Raw genomic sequence first — 26,760 nt, 5'->3', positions numbered from 1 at the left:
GAACATTTCCCGAGCGAGACTGGTGAAACTATCTCTGGCATCTCCGGACACTTAAAGCTATATTTCTACTGTCACAACAATTTCCATTTGAATTTCCTTTTGAATTCATATAGCATGCAGTGACTAATATGGGTCTGATATAAGTACATTCTAAAAAGGTAAAATCGAATTTTACCACTATTGTATAAAATAGTCTGCAAAGTATTGGCATGATACACTCCCTGGGACTTGTGACCGCTACATTACATCATACTTCAAGGGCTATGCATTTGCAATCCAAGAACATAAGATTGCTAAGAAATACCTACACGACAAACAAGACAGTGAGCTCAAAAATACAGGCGAAAATGTAGACTATGTGGTATTTCTGAGGAAGAAGTCATCACACGTGATTAGAGGGTGTGAAAAACTGTCACCTCCCTATGTGACACGACATTGTCACAAAAAAGTATATTTATGCACACACACACACACACACAGACATACACATACCATACACACCCATATATGCAATGCCATTTAGAAGAAAGACTGTCTTGGAAATAAATACAGAAAATCACCTTGTTGCTGAATATACACACACACATTAACACAAGGAATACTGGTGGAACATTCCCATTAAAAAATCTGTCAGGTGTGAACATAACAGGCCTGATATTGTTGTTTGGGACAGACATGAGAAAGTATGTACCGTTATAAAAGTCAGCTGTCTTGCTGATGTGAATGTCTTTTTGAAAATCAACGAGAAGAAGAATAAGTATGCACAGCGACTTAGGAAATCCCAGATTCTATATCTACGCTATAAATTCACATTTATACCAATAATAATTTGTGCACTTGTTTTTGTGAGCAAATGTTCAAGTGAAAATCTGGATAAAATCTGGTAGAATTTTCAGAAAAAACAACGAACCAATTAACTTGCACATTACAAATACAATCTGGAACAGAAAAGAAATATGCAGAACATTTTCTCAAGTTGTTTTCATTATCTATATCCCAAGGATAGCGCTTTATGTCTTTGTTAAAAACCAACTTCTTCCTCAGAATAAGAATTTAAATAAGCAGAAAAGAACCAATATATAATGCAGGGAAACGCTTACATAACCAAATACCTGCGAACCTGGAAAATTACGTTGCGCGGAAGCAATTGTAGTGATTACAAATAAATGTTCCTCTCTACTCCTTGTTGACTCAAACTTATTCAATTGTCCATTCACACTCAACGGAAGCCCCAACGCAAATCTGACAGTAAGTATGATGCTACGGTCGGATATCACTAGTTGAAATCTGAAGGTGGACGGGATTTATACTGTACTCTAGTACGTTCTAAACAAAATATAACTTAAGTATATATACATACGTATATATGTATGTATAGACACTCACACATACGCATATATATGCATATGCATAAATGTATGTACATATACATACATGCTCACACATACATATTATCTCCTCCTTCTACTTCTCCTTCTCCTGCTACTACTATAATAATCATTTCTACTATAGGCACAAAACCTGAAATTTGGTGGGGAGGGGGGATAGTCAATTACATCTACCCCGTAATGAACTGGTACTTATTTTATCGACCCCAAAAGGTGAAAGGCAATTTGAACTCAGAACGTGCAGACGAACGAAATGCCGCTAAGCATTTATCCCGGTGAGTTAACGATTCTGCCAGCACGACGTCTCACTACTATTGCTACTGTTAATAATAATACTAATAATAATTTTTCTGACAATTTTGTCCTGTTCATATAGTAATTTTATTTATGATAAGCCTATTTTAGGTTGGTCCGTAGATCACATAACACCGGACCTTGAGATAACTAAGAAGAGATAGAAATATTAACGCATACTGCTACGGAAATAACCTCAACTATTTCAATTAAAATAATCATTTAAAATGTTAAACACTTCATACATACAAGAAACATCGTGACATTGCTGTGAACTCTTTGACAAATATGAATAACAAAGTTTAATAAAATGTTTATAAAATGCATGTTTTTAAAATACTATCAAGAAGTTTTAAAAATCTATAAGAATAACAGATTGCATATATAAATTGGTTTCCTTATCATATTTATTTTGTTTCTAAAGTGAAAACTGAAAGCGTTGGGAATATAGTTTTCTGAGTGTTTTAAATAAACGAGCTTAAGAGCATTGATAAAATTTTACAATTTAAAATGCGGAAATATAATTTTACTTCTATACTCTCCAATATGAATTAGTGTTTCCAGAATATCTATAAAAATGTAAAAATTGCCGCAATGACATATATTTAAAGTTGTTCAATTATCAAGTATATAACTAATTCATGTGTTGCTATTAGAAAATTTCTCCAAAATAACGTTTTAGTTAGATTATAATTAATTCATCTATTTTGTATCTAAGTGCATCTTAAAACAAACTCAGACAGCTAATGCAATGCAATTACTTGTAACATTGCTCAAAACTTTCCTTGAATCTAAGTTATTGGGAAAATGGAAAGATTGGGAAAATAATGTATTATACAAAATCTGTCAATTGGATTGGTATATATTTCGATCAATTTCCATATTGAAAATTGTATGCAATGTGTATTGGTCGGGGTGAAGTGAATAAGTTTGGGGCTGGGGGCATAGATAACATCTAAAATACGAAAGGAAAAATTTATAACTTTAAAATTATACAACACACGTCGACTTTGAAATAGCTTCAAAGAGGACTTCATAACTAAAGAATTGACATACTAAATAATAAATGAATGAAATATTGCTTTGATGTTTTAGAATACTTTATAAACTGTTTGTTAGAGTTGTCAATCGATCATCAATATCAACCATTTCTTTGAGGCTTAAATAACCGTATTTCTTGTGTATCCTTTGTATTAGAATTCATGACATACGTTGGAAAAATATCAATGATTTCGTTAGCCTTAGACAAAGAGTGCATACAATTGTCTCGAAGAATAGTATATAATATTTACAGGTGCAAATACAATTTACAATATCTATCAATTTAAGAACATGTATATGAGTGTACCGTTATAAAACTGGAATAGCGTTTCTAACACGCAGTCGATCTATTTACAGTTCTTAATATATTTACTTTATTTCTTTTGATTTTCGAGCAGATTACCGTTCATTCATAGAAAACCAGATATTATCTAATGGACTGAAGAAGAAATAAAAAACAAAACAAAACAAAACAAAAAGAGCGAGATAATTTTCGAAATCCTAATATATTGATAAATTTAGTATGTAATCTATAATCACTGCGCTATCTTGACGATCTTTAGTGCTTCAGTTTCATTTTCTTCTCTCTGTTAGATGAAAAGATATTGCATACAACAATATATTGGACTAAGTGCGTCTCATTTTAAATTTAAATATTACTTATCTCCTAAGTAATATCACGAAGATTAATAAAAATAAATACCAAAAATACATCTGGATCGATCGAAATCTTTTCATGAAATTTACTAATGTAAGAAACCATTATATTATTGATTTTTATAGAAGTTAAAATTTGTAGATGATGTGGATAGGCAATTCCATCAATGAAATAAAAAAAATTGCTGGTGGATTAAATTCTCACTATGTCAAAATCCCTTTGATTCTCGGCTAGTTTATGTTCTTCAATCAGTTTCGTCTTTTCACTCCCACAAATTCTCGACGTCTCTCTTTTCTTCTGTAGACATACATACATGCATAATGCATTCACACACATACACTCCTCTCATATATATATATGTATGCCAAAAATGAGTTTAAAGGTATATTTAATCCTGGCGATTACCGCGTTCCCTCTTAAATCGGTTTCATATGCCGACTAAACATAGCGGTCCTTTAGTGATACCGGTGTTAACAATAAGTTGCTTGACTCTGGTAATTATTCTCGCTTGGCAAATCCGAGTATCCGAATTCGGGACTGCAATACTAATACTATATATATAAATTGAATAAGTATCACTAACATTATTTAAAATGATGTTAATAATAAAGTGGCTAGCAAGTTTAGACATTTGTAGGGCTATTATAAATAAAATACACAAGGGAATTGAAATACCACTTGCGATGAACAGAGCTGTCGCTCTAAACCACAATCTACTCACTATGAAAATACACACGGTGGATGATATAAACATAACAGAAACAGGCTTACCTTGCGTGGAATACATAAGTAAGGATGTGTATATTCCAGGACCTATACATTTCGGTTTGTTTATCTTAAGATAATCAGCTGGACCCGACACATTATACGCTATTACTAAAATATTCATTACATTACACGGTGAGCGAGAACTCTGTACAGGTCAAGTGGTATTTTGATACCCTTCTGTATTATATATATATATATATATATATATATATATAATATATATATATATATATATATAATGTATGTATATCTGTATGTATGTTGTATATATGATATTTTCTTTTATTTGTTTCAGTCATTAGATTGAGGCCATGCTGGGGCACCTGCCTTAAAGAATTTTAGTCGAATGAATCGACCTCAGTATTTATTTTTTAAAAGCCTTATGCTATCAGTTTCATTTGCCGAACCGCTTATGTACGGAGACGTAAACACACCAAGCGGTGGCAGGGTACAAACAGACACAAAGAAAATTACATATATACAACGTTCTTCTTTAAGTTTTCGTCTACCAAATACGTTTACAAGGCTTTGGTCATTCCGATGCTGTAGAACAGTCGTACCCAAACTTTTTCAGGCTAACACCCACCTGTTTCTAGGGCTACATTGTTAGTGTCCCCCCACTCAATATCACAGGCATAGATTATTTTCTGCAGCGAATTCAAAACAACAGTATTTCACAAATAAATCTTAACCTATTTAAATCTTTTGTTTTGTTTGTTTCTTTTACAACCATTGCCCCATTTTGGTCACACCATTATCGCCCTAATTTTCTTCAATGCCCCCTTGGACCTTACCACCGCCGCCAGGAGGAGGCGGTACTGCCCACTTTGGGAACTGCCGCTGTAGAAGAAGATACTTGGCCAAGCGCCACGCAGTGAGACTGCACTCGGAACCACACAAACACATATCTGAATACATATATGTGTGTGTTTGTGTGTGTGCATGAGTTTGTGTGTATATGTGCTTGTGTATATTTTGTGTATATATGTGTGTTTATGTGTATGCATATATATATATATATATATTATTTATATTATTACTTGATTGAACGCCACCCATCTATTTCCAAGTAAGTTTATCTTTGTCTTTTGATGTGACTCTACACAATACTATTTTGTCCCCCCTCGTTTTCTCTCTCTCATTCTTTTCTCTAATTCCCTTTTTCTCTCTTTCACCGTTTTCTATCTCTCTCTCCCCCTGTTTGTCCTTTTCTCTCTCTCGTTGCTCATACGTGACCATCGTCCACATTTTTTCCTCACGTGATCATCTTTCTTTTCATTCAGGACTTTCCTAAGGACTGGAGTATCCTATCTCTCTCTTCTATCTTTTCGCATGTCAAAGAAAATATTTCTCCAGTGTTCACTATTTTACCCTCGTTCTGGTCTAACGACCTTCCATGTTTGTTTTCGTTCGGTTTCCTAGTATGTCTCCACTGTGCTGTTTTTGTTCCCAACTTTGATCCTCCATAAATTCCAATTTTTTTTGGTACTTATGGAAGCAACTGTCTTCGAAGACTCATATTGTCGTTGAATGCTCGAAACGAGGAGTAGAGAGGCAGCCGACAACTGATGAAGTGTCGTTCTTTGTGTTACTTGTCCTGGATTTCATTTATTTCTCTCATTGTTTGCGTCCTGAACTCATTTGTATTCGTATTTCATGTTGTTTACTGTTAATGATGTCATGTAGTCATAAGTGCATGTGTGTGTATATATATGTATATATATATATGTATGTATATATATATATATATATATTATATATATATATATATATATATATATATATATATATATATAATACTATCAACTTAACGTGGCAGTCCTGTAAGGGAATTACATCACCGCTGTTTAGCCCTGAATCACAAACGACAAAAGAGGTGTTCCTATATAATTTTACATGAAGGTATCGACAGAGAGCTGAACTGGATCAAAGTGATACCGTGTAAACGGACAAATCTATCTATCTATCTAAAAAAAATATAGTTGAAATTTTATAGAAAAACAAAAGACGAAGATAGGTGTATAAAAAAACAAGCAGGTGTATCAGTTTGATGCTCGGGAGGGTGAGAAAGTCTTTTATGTTTCGAGCCTACGTTCTTCAACTCAAAGGAACACGAGGAAATAAACAGGGAAGGATTAAATAATATATATATTTGTATGGGTATAATATATATATATATATATATATATATATGTCTGAGTTTGTGTTTTGTTTGTCTGCGCCAACTCTTGACAGCCGCTGTTAGTTTGTTTACGTCGCTGTGACTAATTGGTTTGGCAAAAGACATTCTTAGACTAAGTTACCAAGCTTAAAGGAGACGTAGTGGGGGAGATTTGTGCGACAAAGACATTCAAGGCGATTCTCCTGCATGGCTGCAGTCCAATGACAGAAAAAATAAAAGATAAAGAATTATATTTAATCACTTGAAAATGGAAAGGGGCCAAGTGAAACTGTGAAACAGTTTTATTTAGATGAATTATCTATTAGAAGAAAAAACCAAGAGAGGCAAGAAAAATAGCTACAACTTTAATAACATTAAAACGCCTATGATACATAAGCAGTGACGTTATCAAGGGATTGGAAAAATGCACGATAATCATATCTGTAAGCCCCATTTCTATAAATAAATTCTTTAAATTTTGTTTGCACTATTTTATTATTAATATCATTAAACGCGTTTTGCAAGATTTCACTTTCCACGGTGACTCTCGGAATCAATCAACCGTGTATACCGAGAAACCACGACATATATATATATATAATATATATATATATATATATATATGTATGTATGTATATATGTATATGTGTGTATATATATATTATATATATATACATATATAAATATATATCCTATAAATATAATTTTATGTAGAGTAATTCACTTAAAAATGTTAATGTAAATTTTTATGTATTTTTATCAATTAATGCTGTACGTTCTTAATAATACCTCTGTTAAAGTGTTTCGGAAGACTTTATATACGTATGTGTGTATGGGTGTATATATATATGTGTGTGTATGTTTACATCTGTGTTTGTATATAGATAAATAGATATAGATATGTATGATTATATAGATATATGTGTAGGTTTCTCTATCTATCTTTTTATCTGTGGGTGTGTGTTTGTGCATATGTTTGTGCGATGTGGTACAAAACGTTCCCAGACTAATTCTGTAGCGCGTCAACAGATGTCAATTCACGGTTGCGTGCGCAGTGAGAGCTAGCAGTGACCTTCATAAGATAGTGTGTCGAGTGACATTGCTGTGTGTACTTCGCAAGTTGTGAAACTTGTGTTGTGTGATCATGTGTACGCTGTATTCTGCGATTTTTATCATGGACAGGAAGTTAAAACAAAGAGCTTATGTGAAATTTTGCGTTAAACTTGGGAAGTCTGCTACAGACACATTGAGCATGCTTAGGAAAGCTTACGGCGATGACGCAATGGGTTTGTACGCAATGTTTCGAGTGGCACGGGCGCTTCAAAAACGGAAGAACGTCCCTGGGAGATGATGAGAGATCTAGAAGACTTGCCACGAACGGCACCCCCGGAAATGTATAGAAAGTCCATCACTTTGTGCATGAGGATCGTCGGAAAACAATCAACGACCTCTTAAAGCGTTCGACGGAGGACATTCGCCGACAGTGACCAGATCTGTGGAGCGTGAAGAACTGCATTCTTCACGACGACAACGCCCCCTGTCACTGAGTTCTTCTCACATGCGAGTTTCTCGCCAAAAATAACATGGTGTCGCTTCTGCACCCTTCTATCTCTTCCGCCAAGATGAAATGTAGCTCAAAGGCCACCGTTGTCGAGATGAAGAACGAATCGCAGCCGGTCCTCGACGGGCTTACGTAAAAATGACTTTCAAGGCTGGATTCCAAATTTGACAGGAGCGCTTGCATTGATGTATTGCTGCACAAGGTGAATATTTCAAAGGAGATGATGTTAAAACTTAGGTAAATAAGTTATTTTAATAAAAAAAAAGAAAAACATAACTAGTCCGGAAATTTTTTGATGCCGCCTCGTATATATATATATATATAATATATATATATATATATATATATATATATATGTATACGGTCTTGCATATTTCAGAAAAAATGTCATTAAAAATTTGAGAACATTCATTGCCCTAAATGTGGTATAGCTAACGATAATCTTGTTCACTTGTCCAGGAACGAGTAGTTCAATTATATGTTATGGTACCCTCGGCAGAATAGCAGGCCACGACAGTCAACAGATCTTTATTTTCTAAATCTGCCGGTCAAAAGGTAAAGATACCTGTCAACGAAAAAACGGGGTCAATGGGACTAAATGAATATGGTGTAGAGGTGTAGAATTTTGAGACATTTGATACAGAGAAAAGAAGACGAAACACTTCTAATCTACTGATGTTCTGAATTTTCTTTAATTTCCACATTAACCTGTATCAGACACAGCTACGATCCTGAGAACATGACCATCTTGTCTTTTATGATAATGAATGTAGGTCTTCAATGCTCATTATCATAAAAGACGAAATTGTTTGATTTAAGATAGGGTTAGCTGCTATATGTAGCCAATTGGCAGAATACATACGACTGCTTGGTTGATTTGCGATGTTTAAGTCGTTTTGATTTATGTTACCATTCTTTTATTTTGAAGCCAGACGTTTCCTTTAAAATAAAAATTATTAATATCCTTCATATATATATATATATATATATATATATATATATATATATATATATATATATATATATATGTATATATATATAGAATGGTATTGAATGCGTGTGGATTTAATTACTTGGGGGTTTTAATGTTTCTATCCTATAATCCAATTGAGAATCTTGTTCAGACACACAAGCTAAATATCATGAGAGTGACACAATTTAAAGAGGTTGAGGTCAAGTGTGGTTCTGGCTTCGTACTAATGTATATACAGCCATTTTGACGTTTCACTTGACTTACTATGGCAAATCAAATAAGTCTCAGTTGTCATTTAAAGAAGAACTAAAAAGGAAAAAAAATCGATTCAAAGAATGTATATTGAATTTGCTTATAAAATAGATAATGTTGAAGTAATGGTCAATAGCTGCAAGGAAATGAAATTAAAAACTTGTGAATTTAAATAGAATCTTTGTGATGTTTGATTCAGAACAAAATCTGAAACATTAGATACCATGAATTCTGAATTAGTCAAAGTATCTAAATATATAACTTGGCCGGAAATATTGGAATAATATATAAAATTATATAATGCAGTCACTAGTTTATAGAACAATCAAAAAGATTTGGTGAAAATCAATGTTTAAGCCGAAATTAAATAACACAGTATTACGAACTAAAGTTAAGTATTAGATCAACGTATGCTATTGAATTGAGTTCAACAATTTCCTGCACAAACATATCTGCATACATATATACATGCATAAATACATACATAAATACGTACACACACACAAACATACTCACACACATACAGGCTGACAGATGAATCATATATATATATATAATCATATCAAAGGGAAATGGAATTCAATGGAAATTTTCACTTCCAGTGTAAAAATTTAGTCCAAAAGACTATGTATTAGTCATAAAATACAGTGTACATTGAAACACATAAGGAATCCACTTGTGGGATTCAACACGCTAGAAAGAATTATATATATATATATATGTATACTTTGATACTTTGATAGGTTTCGGCCATTATTGGCCCAGGCCATGTCTAACTTAATAGCACCACCTGGTGAAGTCTTTCAAGTCAGAATTTGGGCACTATGGCCCACTCAAGTAGAGAGTTATTGTTTACAGAGACATATCCGGGTGTAGGGGGTTTATCCGGGATTTCTTGAAGGAATCTGTCCAAAGACTTCTTGAACCCTATAGGGTCAGTTTCTGTTTTAATGTGTTTTGGTGTAATGTTAAAGAGAGCGGGGCCAATTGAGGTGAAATAGTTGTGCCGTATTGTTGTTATGAGATGAGAGTGCAATTTTTGTTTTGGGCGGATGGCACGGGGCCCAAGCCTTGGATGTACCTTAAAGGTGATGCCAACATCATTTGGGCAATGCTGATGGAATATTTTCCACATCATGCAGATGATGTAGCGCTCACGACGACGTTGGAGAGAATAAAGTTTTAGCTTTTCTAGTCGACCCCAATAGTCGAGGCCTGTCATGCCATCTATCGTTTTTGTGATTGCCCTTTGAGGTGCTTCTACTTTTATGATACTTTGTATTGTGTGGGGAGACCACAGTGGACAACAGTATTCAAGGTGGGGTCGGGCAAAAGTGGAGAAGAGAAGGATAATGGTGTGGATATCTCTCGACTGGAAAGTTCTGAGAATCCAGGAACACATTCTGCGGGCCATGTCAATATATATATATATATATATATATATATATATATATGCGCATGTCTCAGTGGTTAGAGCGTGGAGCTTACGATCGTGAGGTTGTGAGCTCGAATCCCGGACCGGGCTGCGTGTTGTGTTCTTGAGCAAGGCACTTTATTTCACGTTGCTCCAGTTCACTCAGCTGTAGAAATGAGTTGCGACGTCACTGGTGCTAAGCTGTATCGACCTTTGTCCTTCCCTTGGATAACACTGGTGGCGTGGAGAGGGGAGGCTGGTATGCATGGGCGACTGCTGGTCTTCCATAAACAACCTTGCCCGGACTTGTGTCTAGGAGGGTAACTTTCTGGGTGCAATCCCATGGTCATTCATGACCGAAGGAGGTCTTTACCCTTATATATATATATATATATATATATATATATATATATATATATATATATATATATATATATACGCGAGAAAGAAGCAACAAGAATGGATAGGTTTTTAGTACAATCGTTTCATACAAGGACAGCTTTATTAAAAGTTGTAAAAATTACAGCATATAAACGTGTCCCGTACTCATCAGCTAAAATACATGTGAGTTCTCTAGACATCCTAGTGGTTGAGGCTATACTCATGAAGTAATGTAGATAATTAGTAACATAAACAGACTCTGAGAATCCAGGAACACATTCTGCGGCCATGTCAATATATATATATATATATATTATATATATATAATATATATATTATATGCGCATGTCTCAGTGGTTAGAGCGTGGAGCTTACGATCGTGAGGTTGTGAGCTCGAATCCCGGACCGGGCTGCGTGTTGTGTTCTTGAGCAAGGCACTTTATTTCACGTTGCTCCAGTTCACTCAGCTGTAGAAATGAGTTGCGACGTCACTGGTGCTAAGCTGTATCGACCTTTGTCCTTCCCTTGGATAACACTGGTGGCGTGGAGAGGGGAGGCTGGTATGCATGGGCGACTGCTGGTCTTCCATAAACAACCTTGCCCGGACTTGTGTCTAGGAGGGTAACTTTCTGGGTGCAATCCCATGGTCATTCATGACCGAAGGAGGTCTTTACCCTTTATATATATATATATATATATATATATATATATATATATATATATATATATATATATATACGCGAGAAAGAAGCAACAATGGATAGGTTTAGTACAATCGTTTCATACAAGGACAGGCTTTATTAAAAGTTGTAAAAATTACAGCATATAAACGTGTCCCGTACTCATCAGCTAAAATACATGTGAGTTCTCTAGACATCCTAGTGGTTGAGGCTATACTCATGAAGTAATGTAGATAATTAAGTAACATAAACAGATTTCCAAAGTTCATTAGAGCAATTCCGTATAAAAATAGTAGGGTTGGTTGCCAACTATGCTCCATGGAGACGTATGAAATTCTAAAGCATAGAAAACATAGAAACTTATTGAATAACCATATCGAACTAGGTCAAGTTTGTGTCCACGCTAAATTGAAGACTTTAAAATATTTTAAATGATTAGAATATCCGTAACTAGATAGATAGATATAACTTGATTTCTACTAGTATAGCACTGCTTTGAGTAGATAACTAAGAGTTCTCACACTACAGTTATCTTTTTCCTTATATCTGCATCAGTTTTTTTGATAACAGGGAAATGAATAGTACTTATACGCTGCTTAATTGAGGCTTTATTTAATTTCAAACTCATAATTTTTAAATTCTTAATTTTAAATCTTAATTGTAATTTTTAATTTTAATTCCTAACTTAATCTAATTTAAGTAGCATAACTCTAATAAAATAAAATGAGTTACTATAGCCCCATAATTCTATTTCAAAATTAAATAAATAAGGCTACCCCCTCGGTGATAATATGATTATCTTCATTATGATAGACAATCCCCTAACACCTTGTAAATGATCTTCTAAGATTTGACCTGTAGTCCGTCAATGTATGAATAATAACGGCAACTCCTTAAGACAATAAAATGAATAAATTAAATAAGTAAATTTTAATGACTTTTTGATAAGATTATACTTAGATTTTCCTAATTTATTTTCTTTTGATTTTAGCATCTGACCCCTAAACCCCTGACTGTGTTATCTCTTTAGATTCTCTTTAAATTCATAGCTGATTTCAACAGCAATAAATTAGCTGTTTTACTGGTCAAAGAATAATATTCTCCTCTAGTTCCTAGATGCCTGTAAATTAAAACCAGACTTGCCGTCTACTAATTCTTCTGTATAACTAGAACCCTCTTTTTTTCTTTTTCTTTTTTTCCCTTCTTTCCCTATTTCTTTCTCTTTTCTCTTTTTTCTTTTTCTTCTTCTTATTCTCTTTTTCCTTTTCTCTTCTCTTTTAGTCCCCTTCCCCCCCTTTTTTGCTCCCTCCTCCTTTATTTTCTCTCTTTTCTTCTATTCTCGTCCCTTTTCTATTCTTTGCCTCTCTAGAAAGCCCTTCAGCCTTTAAAAGTTAAATAGCTACAGCCTCTTGTAAATAGCAGTAATGTGATTAATGTGGCAAATACCTAATCATATAACAAGAATTGATACCTACCTCATTGTGTTCAACCATTGATAAATTTATCGCCTGTGAATATGAAATTCCTCTTCATTTCTCTGGAAATTTACATCTACACCATTGGAAATTGTGCATCTATACAAAGGATTAATTCACCCTCTCTGTAATGCTAATAAGTAGGAATTGAGACCCACCTCGTTGTGATTAACAATGGATAAATTTGTCTTCTGTGAGTATGTAATCCCTCATCATATCTCTGGAAATTCATATGTGCTCTATGGATTAGGTCACCTTCTCTGTGATGCTATTAAAACTTTTTTAAAATTCTGTGATAAGACTGTACATCATCTTTAAAGAACTGTAATGAACTTTGGAAATCTGTTTATGTTACTTAATTATCTACATTACTTCATGAGTATAGCCTCAACCACTAGGATGTCTAGAGAACTCACATGTATTTTAGCTGATGAGTACGGGACACGTTTATATGCTGTAATTTTTACAACTTTTAATAAAGCCTGTCCTTGTATGAAACGATTGTACTAAAAACCTATCCATTCTTGTTGCTTCTTTCTCGCTTATAATCACCCCGCATTACTGTATTGTTAAAACAGTATAGTTTTTTTTTGGTGCATCTAAGTTAGGTACCATATTCAAGTAAATTCATTTAAATTAACTTGAATCTTTATTGCTTTTTGTATATATATATATATATATATATATATATATATATATATATATATATATTATATATATATATATATGTACAGAATATAATTAAGATTCAGTTGAATTAGGTATTTTAATTGAGGCACCTTGCTAGTTCGGTATAATCCGCTCACCAAAACAATATTAATTGAACATTGAATATCATGACTCCGTGCAGGGGTGTTTGTACCTGATATTCCTGTCGTGTGTGTGCAGACAACGTAATGAATTGACACCTCTACTTCTATGTTACTCATTTATATATATATATATATATATATATATATATATATATATCTCAGAAATATTCAATTTCTAAATATCTCATAGAGATAGAGTGGTTGTATACTGTCAACTTAACGTGACAGTCCTGTAAGGGAATTATACCTCCGCTGTTTGGCCCTAGGAAGCATCACAGTTTTGTGATTTACTTCACAATCGAAGAAACAAAATGAGACTATACTGTAAAGAAAAAGGAAAGGAAATCTGAATCACAAACGACAAAAGAGGTGTTCCTATATAATTTTACATGAAAGTATCGACAGAGAGCTGGACTTGATACTGTGTAAACGGACAAATCTATCTATCTATCTATCTATCTATCTATCTATCTATCTATCTATCTATCTGTCTATCTATCTATGTATGTGTGTACATACATACATACATATATATGTATATATATATATATATATATATATATTATATATATATATATATATATAATATATATATATATATATATTGCCGAACTAACGTGGCAGTTCACAGAAATATGACCAATGCTGCCGTTGATTAGCTCCGAAAAGCTAGCTATATTACGCACAAATCTGCGTCCGTAAACCTTCGAACAGACCGGTTTCGGGTTAGTTGCCCTTATCAATTTCGAGCAGCTGAAACCAGCAGGAGTCGCTGTTGACCTCTGTGCGAAGGTTTTATTTATATATATTCAGTGAAACACAATAACTGGATTAGAAATTATAAATATATATACATGTTTTGTGTAATTTATTGTGTGCAAAAATTAGTATAATGAGTTCGAAGTCAACAGTGAGACACATTTTCGATTTCTTGCATGGTTAAGGCACACGGTGAACTTTGTAACATGTTTGTTGTTTTAGAAATAGTTCGTTAACTGTTTGAGCTTACATCGCGTGCTTTCCATTGATACTATGTGTGAAAATTCTGAAGTGATACACGAACTGCAATGATGTCTTTCCAATTTTTACTTGTATATGTTGAATATAATCTGTATATTTTAGTCGTAACTCCGCCACCCCAAGTTATCATGATGTGTGACAGTTTTCATTGGTAATAATTTATTTGGAAGTAGGAGTGTCTGTGTGATAAGTAGCTCGTTTACCAACCACATGGTTCCGGGTTTAGTCCCACTGCGTGGCACCTTCGGGCTGACCGAAGCCTTGCGAGTGTATATATATATATATATATATATATATATATATATATATATATATATATATATATATATGTTGGTAAACAAGCTACTTACCACACAGCCACATATATATGTATGTGTGTCTATACGTTTGTGTGTCTGTGTTTGTCCCCCCCAACATCGCTTGACAACCGATGCTGGTGAGTTTACGTCCCCGTAACTTAGTGGTTTCGGCAAAAGAAACCGACAGAATAAGTACTAGGCTTACAAAGAATAAGTCCTGGGATCGATTTGCTAGACTAAAGGCGGTGCTCCGGCATGGCCACAGTCAAATGACTGAAACAAGTAAAAGAGTAAGCTCCTTTACCATTTAAGTCAACATTGCAAATTTTTGTAAACGGTTAAATGATTTCAATAATAATTTGCGGCTAAAGAAATTCAATAATTACACAGCACTTGAAACTGTGTAATTACAAAAGTAAAGTAGGTCAGAATTGAGATCTTAATTTACAATATGAATCCAAGCTACATTTACATAAATGTGTTTATGAATGTACATAGATATTTATCTGTTTACAAAGTCATTTAGATGATGTATTGCAGAAAACGTTCGTAAATATTTACTTGTCTTACAAAGTTAATTTGATAAGTTATTTTGTAAGGAGATTGGAGATGGTTTTGTGATTCATTCGACTCGAACGAACACGCATTAAAGTAGAACAAGAGTACACATTTATAAAAAAAATAATTTGATACCTATGAATTAACGTTTCATTTAAGTGTCAACGCACTAAAGTAGAAGGTAGAGCGAGGGTAAACATTTTTCAAACTAGTAGAAATTGATATCAGTTAAAGATTCTTCATTTTCGAGTCGATCATGTTCTCTGATGTGGCGTTCCGGTGTTTATGTGGAGAGCGGCTGGAAAATTCTTCTGCTTGATATATTAGGTATTGAGCGAACTGAGACAAAATCCAGGAGCGTTTTTATTTTTGATTGTCTAACAAAAATGGCTCACAAATTACTAGCTTCAGATTGTCCAAATAACTTATTAGTTAAATAAAAGAAGACGTGTAACAAAATAGTGAAACCAATATGTCGGCAGTTAAATGGAATTGCAACTCATATAACATATGCCTTAATAGGTCTACAGTTTTTAGAGTGGTTTATATATTGGATTGACAAGAGCACGTATAATTGTGTTAAGTGTTGTTACTTTGCGTTTTGTACTGAACGTCATAATGAGTAGCCGTTACTTTGCGCGTAACATTTGACTGGCGGCTGGATGAGCGGAGAAAGAAAAGCACAGAGGGAGAAAGTAGAGATAGTAGAAAGAGAGAGAAAGAGAGAGGAAGAGCGAGAGAGAGAAATAAGCGAAATAGAAAGACTATAGGACGTGTATGTGTATTTGTCTATTCAATAATTCAAGCAGTAAAAGCGGCGAGCTACCAGAAGCGTTAGCAAGCTAGGCGAAATGTTTAGCGGTATTTCATCCGTCTATGTTCTGAGTTCAAATCCTGCCGAGGTCGACTTTTCCTTTTATCCTTTCGGGGTCGATAAATTAAGTACAATTAAGTATAATCGACTAGCCCCTTCCCCAAAAAATTTCGGGCGTAGAGGAGAAAAGAATAATTCAAGCAGTATGGTCGGGAACAGTATAGAAAAGAAGAAATTTATGTAGAGAGGGAATGGAGTTACTTGAATCAGGATGATGAAGGGGGTTAAAGCAACATTATATTAGTAGTAGTGATAAAACACCTGGAATGTGCGTGTTTATTTACAAACAGCAGTTTTTTTTTTGTTAGAGAGGAAAATAGCGATTAACGACTACAAACTGACCGATTATAGAAATGACCAGATTTATGATTGTGACAGTGACAACAGAACAACGTACCTAGGGAAGAATTGAACCTGTTAATGCAGTGTTTAGGTAGTTGTTTGTTCACTTAAACATTAGATATAGTCCAATCATATTTCAAAATATTTTGAAGCAGTGTTTTTCGGCTTCCAGTGTACGGCTTATTACGCCACCACGCCAGCTCCAGTAGCTGCATACTTGAATTGAAACCACAATCTAACGATCATGTATGCAACTCCCAAACCACTAAGTGATCCGCTTCCACACACAAAAACATGCTCAAACATACAGGAACATAAATACCGCCGCCACATATAATTCTTTTCCCGTTAAGCAAATGGGTTCCACATCAAAGAAGGAGAGGCGTAGTGCAACGTTCAGTCGCTTTTCCAAACCCATTACTACCGTAAATACATACACTTCAAATGAAATATGAACCTATGTAGCATGCCTTGATTACTAGCATCTAAACGTTTGTAATACTAAATCTCTTACTAATATGCAAACACAAACGTATGCTAATATATTATTTCATTGCTTTCAACAACTGCACTGTAACCATGCGGAGCTTGAGTCCATAATATTGAACTCGTTCCTTAGAATGGGTTGAAACAGGAAGTCCACCACATGTAATGCGTAACAAGATACACGGGGATATTTGCATTTAGCGCACTGTTTTTTGGCTATCTCAAGGCGGTACGTATATATACATGTGCATACAGACAGTCATACATACATACATACATACATACATACATACATACATACATACATACATATGTGTGTGTATATACATATATACTGTATATATGTACATACAGGACATACGTAAAGACATATATACTGTGATGAAGAAGAGAATAAGTTATCTCAAGGTGGTACGTATATATATATATACATGTGCATACAGACAGTCATATATACATACATACATACATACATACATATATACATATGTGTGTGTATATACATATATACTGTATATATGTACATACAGGACATACGCAAAGACATATATATACTGTGATGAAGAAGAGAATAAGTTATGCATGTATTAACTATGATTTCCTATGGTAAATTTGTGAAGTTGTTTAATTTACTATGTAATAATTATGTAATATTGTTTAGTCTTCTGTGTAATCACTCTGTAATATTCCATCATGTCAAAGTTTCAGAGAGAAGTAAAGAATTATATTACGTGATACAGGACATGTCTCATATGGTCAAGTATGGCGGGGCGTCTTACCTAGCGGCCCAGAAGCTGATTGGTTCAGAATAAAGTTATAGGTGTTACGAAATCACACAACAGATTAGAAGATTCTAGATTAATGCACGTGTATATAAGGAGAGTCTAGTCTCTCTGCGCAGGCAAGTAATGAGAAGAAGTCAGTCAGTGTGAAACTAATTAACAAAGAACTATATTCCACGAAACATTTGTTTTGAAGTCCTAACTCTCTACGACTTTTCTCTGGTTTGGTTTGCTGCGCGAAATGCTTAGCGTTACGTTCTGAGTTCAAATTCCGCCAAGTAAAGAAATAGGTATTTCGTCTGTCATTACGTTCTGAGTTCGAATTCCACCGAGGTCGGCTTTGCCTTTCATCCTCTCAGAGTCGATAAATTAAGTAGCAGTTACGTACTTGTGTCGATCTAATCGACTGGGCTCCCTCCCCAAACGTTTCAGGCCTTGTGCCTACAGTAAAACAGAATACCCATCTCTACATTCATCTACAGCTTCAAACGAAATGAATAATGCCCAGGCAATAAATGAATTATAAACTCTAATTTGGTACAGTTTCTAAACAAAGGCCGAGATATTGTTTCCTTATATGTATATATTATTGACGAGAAATAGAAATAGTAAGATATGATGTTGATACTTTTCCATTCCAGTTCACAGGTCACTCAAGACTGGTGGATAGAAACGTAGAGAGTTATCTGAGTTCGAATTCCGCCTAGGTCGACTTTACCTTTCATCCTTTCGGGGTAGATAAATTATGTACCAGTTGCGTACTGGTTTCGATCTCATCGACTTGCCCCACTCGCCCAAAATTTCGGACCTTGTGCCTAGAGTGGAAAAGTATTTATTAACTGAAATATAATTGTGACTGTGGTAGTGTCGTTTGGGTTAAACTCCTCGTACGTCTGCAGGAATAGTGTGGTGGCTATAGCAATAAGGATGTTGTAATGTTCAAATTTTTGTTACTCTATAAAACTAGTTTAGTTAACTATGATGGTATCCAACGATATTTCTGCAGTGCTATTTTGTATTCCACATCTTTTAATATAAAATCATAAAACAACGATAGAATGGCGGTGGTGGACCGTCTAAACTATATACTGAGTCTGAATTTCCAGGATTTATTCATCATGCAATAGAGCGAATACATGAATTCCAAATGTTGAATTACGTTTTGGGATAAGTGAAAAATAAAAGCCAGGTCCCTGTTTTTTCTACAACCTATGAAGTTTAGAATACCGGGCATTCTAATGATTTCAAGATCTCTTTAGAGGAACATCTACTGGCGTGGTTACCGTATTTCACATCACTGTTGTTGATAAAGAAAAGTGAAGAATCTAATCAAATGTAGTCGTCATCTGTTCATTAGATACAATTTAAGGTAAAGTACATCTTTAATAAAGATACAATGCAACGCCGGTGATAGCGTACGAGCAGTAAATAAGAATAAAGTACTGAGTTATACTTACTAAATGATACACTTGAAGCAAGTTTGAATGACTCGAGCTATGAGCAAAACATTTCAAGGCAAGATTTCACTGTCATGATAACTAGAAGAAAACGAGAAAAAAGAAGAGCGTTTAGTTAATTGAAATTAAGGAAACGAAACAACAATATATTCAGTAAATAATTATCATTGATATTTATTCATAACCGTAAATACGCAGAGAATAAAGACTTTATTAGACCAGAATATGAGGCAAATTCTATGTAACAGCTTAAGCAACGAGCAACAGCAGCACAATTTTCCGCAAATCCCATCCTATGTTCTTAAAATTGAAGAGTATATCAAATAAGTTAATATTAGATACATTATGATTAAAAATAAAAGGGTGGTCATTGCTGGAACTCTAGTCATCATTTGACAAGAGATAAACTGAGATATAAACAATAACAACCAAAATAACTAGCTGCTATATGATCTTTTTACCAGATAAATATTTGTCAAATCCGACCTATTTGCTATCAGCACCGACGATGCTCACCTTTATTCAGAGGAAGTTGCCTTCTCTTCTTTACTAACTGTTCATTATCAAGCAGTTTTAGCACCTGGGAACCACTCAACAATGACTCTATGAACAATTGCTTTGAACACATTCTTAAATGGAGTTGTACCAATCATGTATTTTATAATAGCTTAAATGCGCAATCACTACCCATTCCAAGAGAATTAATAACTCGTAATCAAAGCAAAAGATAAGTTTTACCGTCATTGGGGAATGTGCGTCTTGAACAAGTGAAGATTGCGCCAGGAGAGGTGCATTACAAAACTGACCTTCTTCAAGAAGAGAAAATATTTATTCGTCTAACAACTACTAACCCCTTGAAAAGCCTAAATGTGTTCCACACTGGAGTATTCCTTCCAGATCTGGGATTTCACTACTGCTATTCTTACAGACATATTTATCAGTATAACCCACAAAAATGGCACCTGATTGGTTGGCACGAAATCGCAATCTCAGTACATTTTAGTTATTTCTAGTAGATTTTATTGTATTTGAACGTTATTGCTAATATTAAAGTATCTTGGAATGTGAACCTTTCAAGATTCCTTCAAGTAAGCTCAATAAGCTGCCACTGAACACTTTAAGGAATATTGTTTTCTATTTTAGCTCATATAATTATCGTAAATTATGAGAAATTTCTGTATGTTGTTAATATAAATTGGCATAGATATTTAAAACACCGTTTTATTGAATTCTTCTTAGAACACAACATAAACACAATCACTCATGTGATACATGTGTGTGCTTGTAGGTATGTATGCATTGTCTATAAAATATAAAATGGGAAAATTCTGTTACACATAAGAGAGTTGGTAATTGTATATTTATTAATGTAATATAATCTGGCAAAACATCATATTATAATTTATTATAATAATTTCTGATGAAGCACGCTTTATTTGTGAGGCTATTATTTTAATACGGAAAAAGGAAATGAATATTTCAATGCGATTTTCTCAGATTTGTATGTATTCTAAATTAGACAATAAATATAGAGAATTATGTTTATCCAAGTAATTATCTTATCTATTCTTAACAATTCAGATCTTTTCAAAGCTTTTCACAACATTTTATTTCCTATTAACTTGATATCTTAATTTGTTTTATGTTATTTTTCCATAAATTAAATTATCTGAAATTGTTTTATATTTAACACTTTTTTCTATCATTTACGTTTATCTTCGGATATTCGTTTCTCACGTCGGTACAAGATCACATATGTAGTGAAGAGTTATGATATATTGAATCAGGTGTGTATATGACTGCTACCTATCTTATAAATCAAGGAGTTGTGTCAAGGAAAAATCAACAGCAGTAGAATTTAAACTCTCATCAGAAAGGGACGTAACTAAGCTAAATGAAATACATTTGACCAATTAATCAATTTATGCCGACCACATCTTTTATATTTTATTACTAAATTTTAGGACTTGCTGTGCTGAAAGATATTTGTTTCACAACCACGTATTTCCAGATTCGATTCTACGGCATATCATCTTGGGCAAGTGCCTTCTACTACAGCCGCGGACCGACCAATGCCTTGTGATTGGATTTGGTAGACAGAAACTGAATATACATTCATACACACATACACATACACGCGCGCCTGTGGTTGTGTCTGTGTTTGTCCCTTACCACAGCTTGACAACCGGTGTTGGTGTTTACATTTCTGTAACTTAGCGGTTCTGCAAAAGAGACCCGTAGAATAAGCACCGGGTTTTAAAAAGTACTGGAGACGATTATGTCGGCAAAACCTCTCCAAGGTGGTGCCCCAGCATGACCACAGTCTAATGAGTGAAAAGGAAAGAATAAAAGATTAAATATTTAATATAAATACTGTGAAATGGTAGAATATTACATAATTTAGCTAGAAGTTTTACAGCAAGCAGTTATGTACTCTGTGATTCCGAAATCAATATTCATCCAAGGCCAAATGCATCCTTCCCTACTCTGAGGTCTATGATGTAAATGAGACACACGTATAAGAGACTTGATTAATATGAAAATATCATTCATTCTTGAATATTCAGGATTTGTGCCACAATTAGAAATCAGTATTAGATACATAGTGTTATTTGAAAAATCATTTCCTTGAAACTCTTGCGATTATACAATGTTGATGGGCGAGATTTGATTATGAATTATACTCTCGAAGTATCCTTCAGGACTGCATATTTATGTAAAATTACATCAACATTGCATGGTTCATCTGCTAGAAGCTAATAAGCTCGGTTAGTATACGAAATCCAAGATATAAATGGAAGAATAATTGCAAACAGAGACCATTTTTACCACTTTGTATTAAAACACTCTACATTACATAGTATAATATAATTTGGAATCAAGAAAATTAGATAGATTCAGAACCTAAGCCTTGAAATGACCTTCATAAAATCTGCCATCTGCTTTTCGATATTCCTTATGCGAGATAAACAAAAGTTACTCTCCTGGTCGTATTCTTTTGAGAAATATTGTATGAGCGAGGAAATCTCGTTTGGAATCACATTTATGCTTATATAGAGGATATTCAGCATCTTTATGATATTATTCATTCCAACATAAACATTTACAAGCCTAAACGAGAATACATTTTAAAATTTGTCTGAAACGCACTACCAAAGTTGGAGATGCAAATTATTTTCAATATTCCAGTTAACGGAGTCTACAAGAATATGAATATGAATATGAAAAGCATTTAACTACTCTTTACCTGTACTCATTTTCCCCATTTCAAAAAAATTCTTTTGTTTTGTTTTAGTTTCATTTATATAAAGGGTATTATTACTTTCACAATCTTTCATGGTGTTGCTACCATTGTTCAATGCTGTTCAGTCCATGACCATGTCTTCTTTTTGCAAATATAGTGTATCTAGGACAACAAGCAAATAAAAACATTTTTTAAACGTTTCTATTGTTTATTTCTGATATTAGAGTGGCATTAGGGTGACGTACCGCCTTGGGTGGCTTCACCGCTCAAGTCACTTCTTGTATTTATTTTGTAGTTTGCAACATATTATCTTTCACTTCCTTTTCACCGAATTATTGTTACAAGGACCTAAACGAACCTCAGCTGGTGTGAAGCGGTTACTCACAAACACAAGACAGTATACTTCTTTAATCAATGAAAGCATGTCATCTGAGATGGTATTAAAATAACAGCATTGTCGTTCCTACACTGGTAATGGAAATCAACGAGAAAATATATACTTTCTTGGTTACAGATGGTGAATGAAGGACTTCAACACACCAGTTTTCCACTTCTTGATTGTTTTTTATGCCATCTTTTTTTGTTGAAGCTATTAATCTTTAGTAAGTGCTATAAACGAATTAGAAAAGTAAAAATAGCGACTGAGTCTTGCAACTAAACAAATGATATCCATTATGCGAGCTGGAACTGTGTTTTTTTTTGTTGTTGCCAATTTGCTGAGAATAATAACCATAGCTTTATGCTGAAACAATTTCGAACACTAAATTAGTATTAAAAATAATGTTCGAGACTCATAAAATAAGGTTGTGTTAAATCAGCGTCATATAAACATCGAAAACATCCATCACTATATTTTTATCAGATACTGATGTTGTTATATTTCTTTTTCTTAAATTAATTGGTCATGCTACTAAGCACAATAAACTTTCAACAATGTTATAAAAAATATTCTCAACTATTTTTATTAGTTTTATTCTTATCTTTTTAATATGGTGCTCTTGTCCTTTGCAATATAATGCTTTTTCTCAATATTTCGAGGCTACTTACCTTTTTTTAATTTCTTATTAACTATTATATTGAGAAAGAATTCTCAAATCACATCTCACTACAATTTCGAAATTTTCTTTTTGTTTCTGTTTTCATTAGCTTGAAATGCTAGATATAATATGTCTGAAAAAAGAAGGAATGGGTCCTTCCATTGAAAACCATTAAGTATAAGATTGTTGACCTTTGACTAACCACTATCCTAAATCCTCCCTCAATAACAACAACGAAAAACACGAGTCAGGAAGCCCCTAACCTATCATTGAACCTGCTAAAAATATCAGCCATACTCTTCCCCAATTCCCAACACCTTAAATAAAGAAGGATATATCGAACAATGCTGTTCATAATATGCAACCATACATGGTAATGTGGCTTTCATAGTTACCACAATTAAATCTAATCTAGACCTAAACAAAACAGCTATCACTTAATTATTTTGGTTGTAGCATGTGTGACGAAAAAGTATATTTGTTCGAATTTAGGAGCTTTTATTTGCTAAACTCACCAACGCGACTATTTAGTTCAGGATCTCAACCATAAGATGTCTTTACAGCAAATTGAATATTAAACATTTAAATATCTGAGATGAATTCCTGAAACTATTGAAGATATAGTACCCGTTGAATTATTATATACATTATAAAGATTGTGTATTTATAATTCTTTAGATAATTTTGAAAATAATACTCTTTATACTGAGTAAAATCGCAGGTGATCAAAACATATGTACATCATATTTGGTAATGTTACCCAAAGCATTTTCTTGAACAAAGGGATAGAAATACATTTGACGCTTTAAGGCAGAAATAGAACAAAGTTTAGTGTTTAGGACACTGGTTATTTTTCAGAGAAATGCAGAGAAAAGGAAAAGGAGAAGAAAAAATTTCGTTTGAAGCATTGAATTTTTCAATGAAAATCACGTTCAGAATAAATGAAATAAACGACGGAAGTGAATGTAAAGGAACGGTGTTTTACAACCAGAAGACTTTCTTTCAGTGAAGGCAGATAAGGAATAATGAGAAAAAAATTGTGTCTGTGTGCGCGCGCGTATGTGTGTATGTGTGTGTATTTATGTAAGTGAATATATATATGTGCTTGTGTGTTTCATAGAATCAATGAAGAGGTGTTAGAGTATTCTGTGTATGTGGGAATGCATAGACATAGATGAGTATGCGTAGGTAAGTGTGTGTGTAAGAGGGAGACAGAGAAGACACATTGTGAGAGCGCATGTGTGTGTGTGTAATACTATGTAGAAAGTGTGAATGAAACCTAATGTTATGTGACGCATGTTTTGTGTTTATACGTATCTACGTACAAGTAAAGAAAGAATGGGTGTCAGACATAGGCTAGCAATTTATGGTCCGACAATCTCGTTAAATATCACTTGTATGGAAATTTACTTTACCGATTCTCTCTCTGCATTTTTTTATGAAGAAATATAATAAGAAACGAAAATTTCGTCCATTTTTTCTTACTGTGAAACATCTGGTATTCTTAATTCGTTTTTCTGTTTTATATTCGGGACTGTACTCAATCTTTTGCTGATGTACGTGTGTGTGTATATGTATGTGCGCGCGTGCGTTTATATATAGGTTTATCCATGTACTTATGTAAAAATAAACACACATGTATACACACAAACAGACACACATACAAACACATATAGAAACACACACACACACAAGTACATACACTTCCTTTTAATTTGATAACCATCAACACTTACGCTGTTTTTTCTTCGAATTGTATTTATTTACTTGCATAAGTATCTCACGACATATTGATTCTACTTTTCATTTTGTTCAAAAGTAAAACATGTATAGTCCAAATAAGTGATAGCGTGGGTTGGTTTGTTTTCTTTTTCATATTACTTCAAGGTCATTTGTGACGTGAAGTACAAAAGAATTGGTATCAAACGGAAATCGAAATCTTATCTGGTGTTATCATCTTGTGATTGCTCTGTAGCAGTCAACATTTCATATACTAAACAATGCGTCTACTGAAACAAAATATATTAAGAGAGACTATACTATTCATTGTATAATCCTATTATATCCTCCTTTTACTACATCTTCAACCTCTACAGGAATTATCACTGTACAACACACTACAGAAAAAACTGGATTCATTTAGAACCGATACGAAGCTAAGCACTAGAAGATGTAATGGTTTAAATGGTTTATGATAATAGGTTTATAAGGGCTGTACATATCAGAATCAGGACACTAATTGACGTTCTTTAGTTACGTTCGTTTAAATATTTAAATAACTTTAAATATCGCGGGAGTGGATTTAAGGGTTACATATTATAGATCTGTAATAATCTAACTGGAAATCATTAGAGTCACTGAAATTATTTCCTTCTCGACTAAACGATATATGTGGCCTTGTGTCAATTTCTCTATTGATTAGTCTGAAATAAGTAGTTAAATAATTTTGCTATCACCATTGAAGTCCTTAAAAATATAAACATCGCACTAAAAATGTATAGCCTTTTACTTGTCTAAACTGGTTGTGGATGGACATAGTCTTCATTATATTGTTCTCTCCTCTATTTCCCTTCTCTCTCTACCTCCCTCCCTCCCTCTCTCTCTCTCTACACATACATACATATATGTATATGTATGTATGTGTATATATATATCAACTGGGACCCACGTCGTCATGGCACTCCGTCTGTTACAACGACGAGGGTTCCAGCTGATCCGATCAATGGAACAGCCTGCTCGTGAAATTAACGTGTAAGTGACTGAGCACTCCGCACACACGTGTACCATTAGCTCGGAGAGATTC

General features: G+C 33.9%; 1 protein-coding gene and 1 long non-coding RNA gene across 9 annotated transcripts in view; both read right to left on the bottom strand.

Annotated features, from left to right (window-relative positions):
- LOC115225832 (5-hydroxytryptamine receptor 4-like) overlaps nucleotides 1–26,760 on the bottom strand; it is a 384,417-nt gene that overhangs the window by 32,766 nt on the left and 324,891 nt on the right. For all 8 annotated transcript variants that reach the window (XM_036499238.1, XM_036499239.1, XM_036499248.1 and 5 more), the window contains one exon: nucleotides 19,677–19,757. The gene's annotated coding sequence lies outside the window, so the exon portion shown is untranslated. The remainder of the gene's footprint in view (nucleotides 1–19,676; nucleotides 19,758–26,760) is intronic.
- On the bottom strand, nucleotides 617–26,760 carry LOC118761404. The gene is made up of 3 exons (XR_004997351.1): nucleotides 26,626–26,760; nucleotides 1,490–1,503; nucleotides 617–627 (listed from the first exon to the last, which is right to left on the bottom strand). It is a non-coding gene; the product is annotated as an uncharacterized LOC118761404 (long non-coding RNA).

This window comes from Octopus sinensis, linkage group LG2 (genome assembly GCF_006345805.1).
Source record: "Octopus sinensis linkage group LG2, ASM634580v1, whole genome shotgun sequence".
NCBI lineage: Eukaryota > Metazoa > Mollusca > Cephalopoda > Octopoda > Octopodidae > Octopus > Octopus sinensis.
This window is presented reverse-complemented; position numbering and strand designations above follow the sequence as displayed.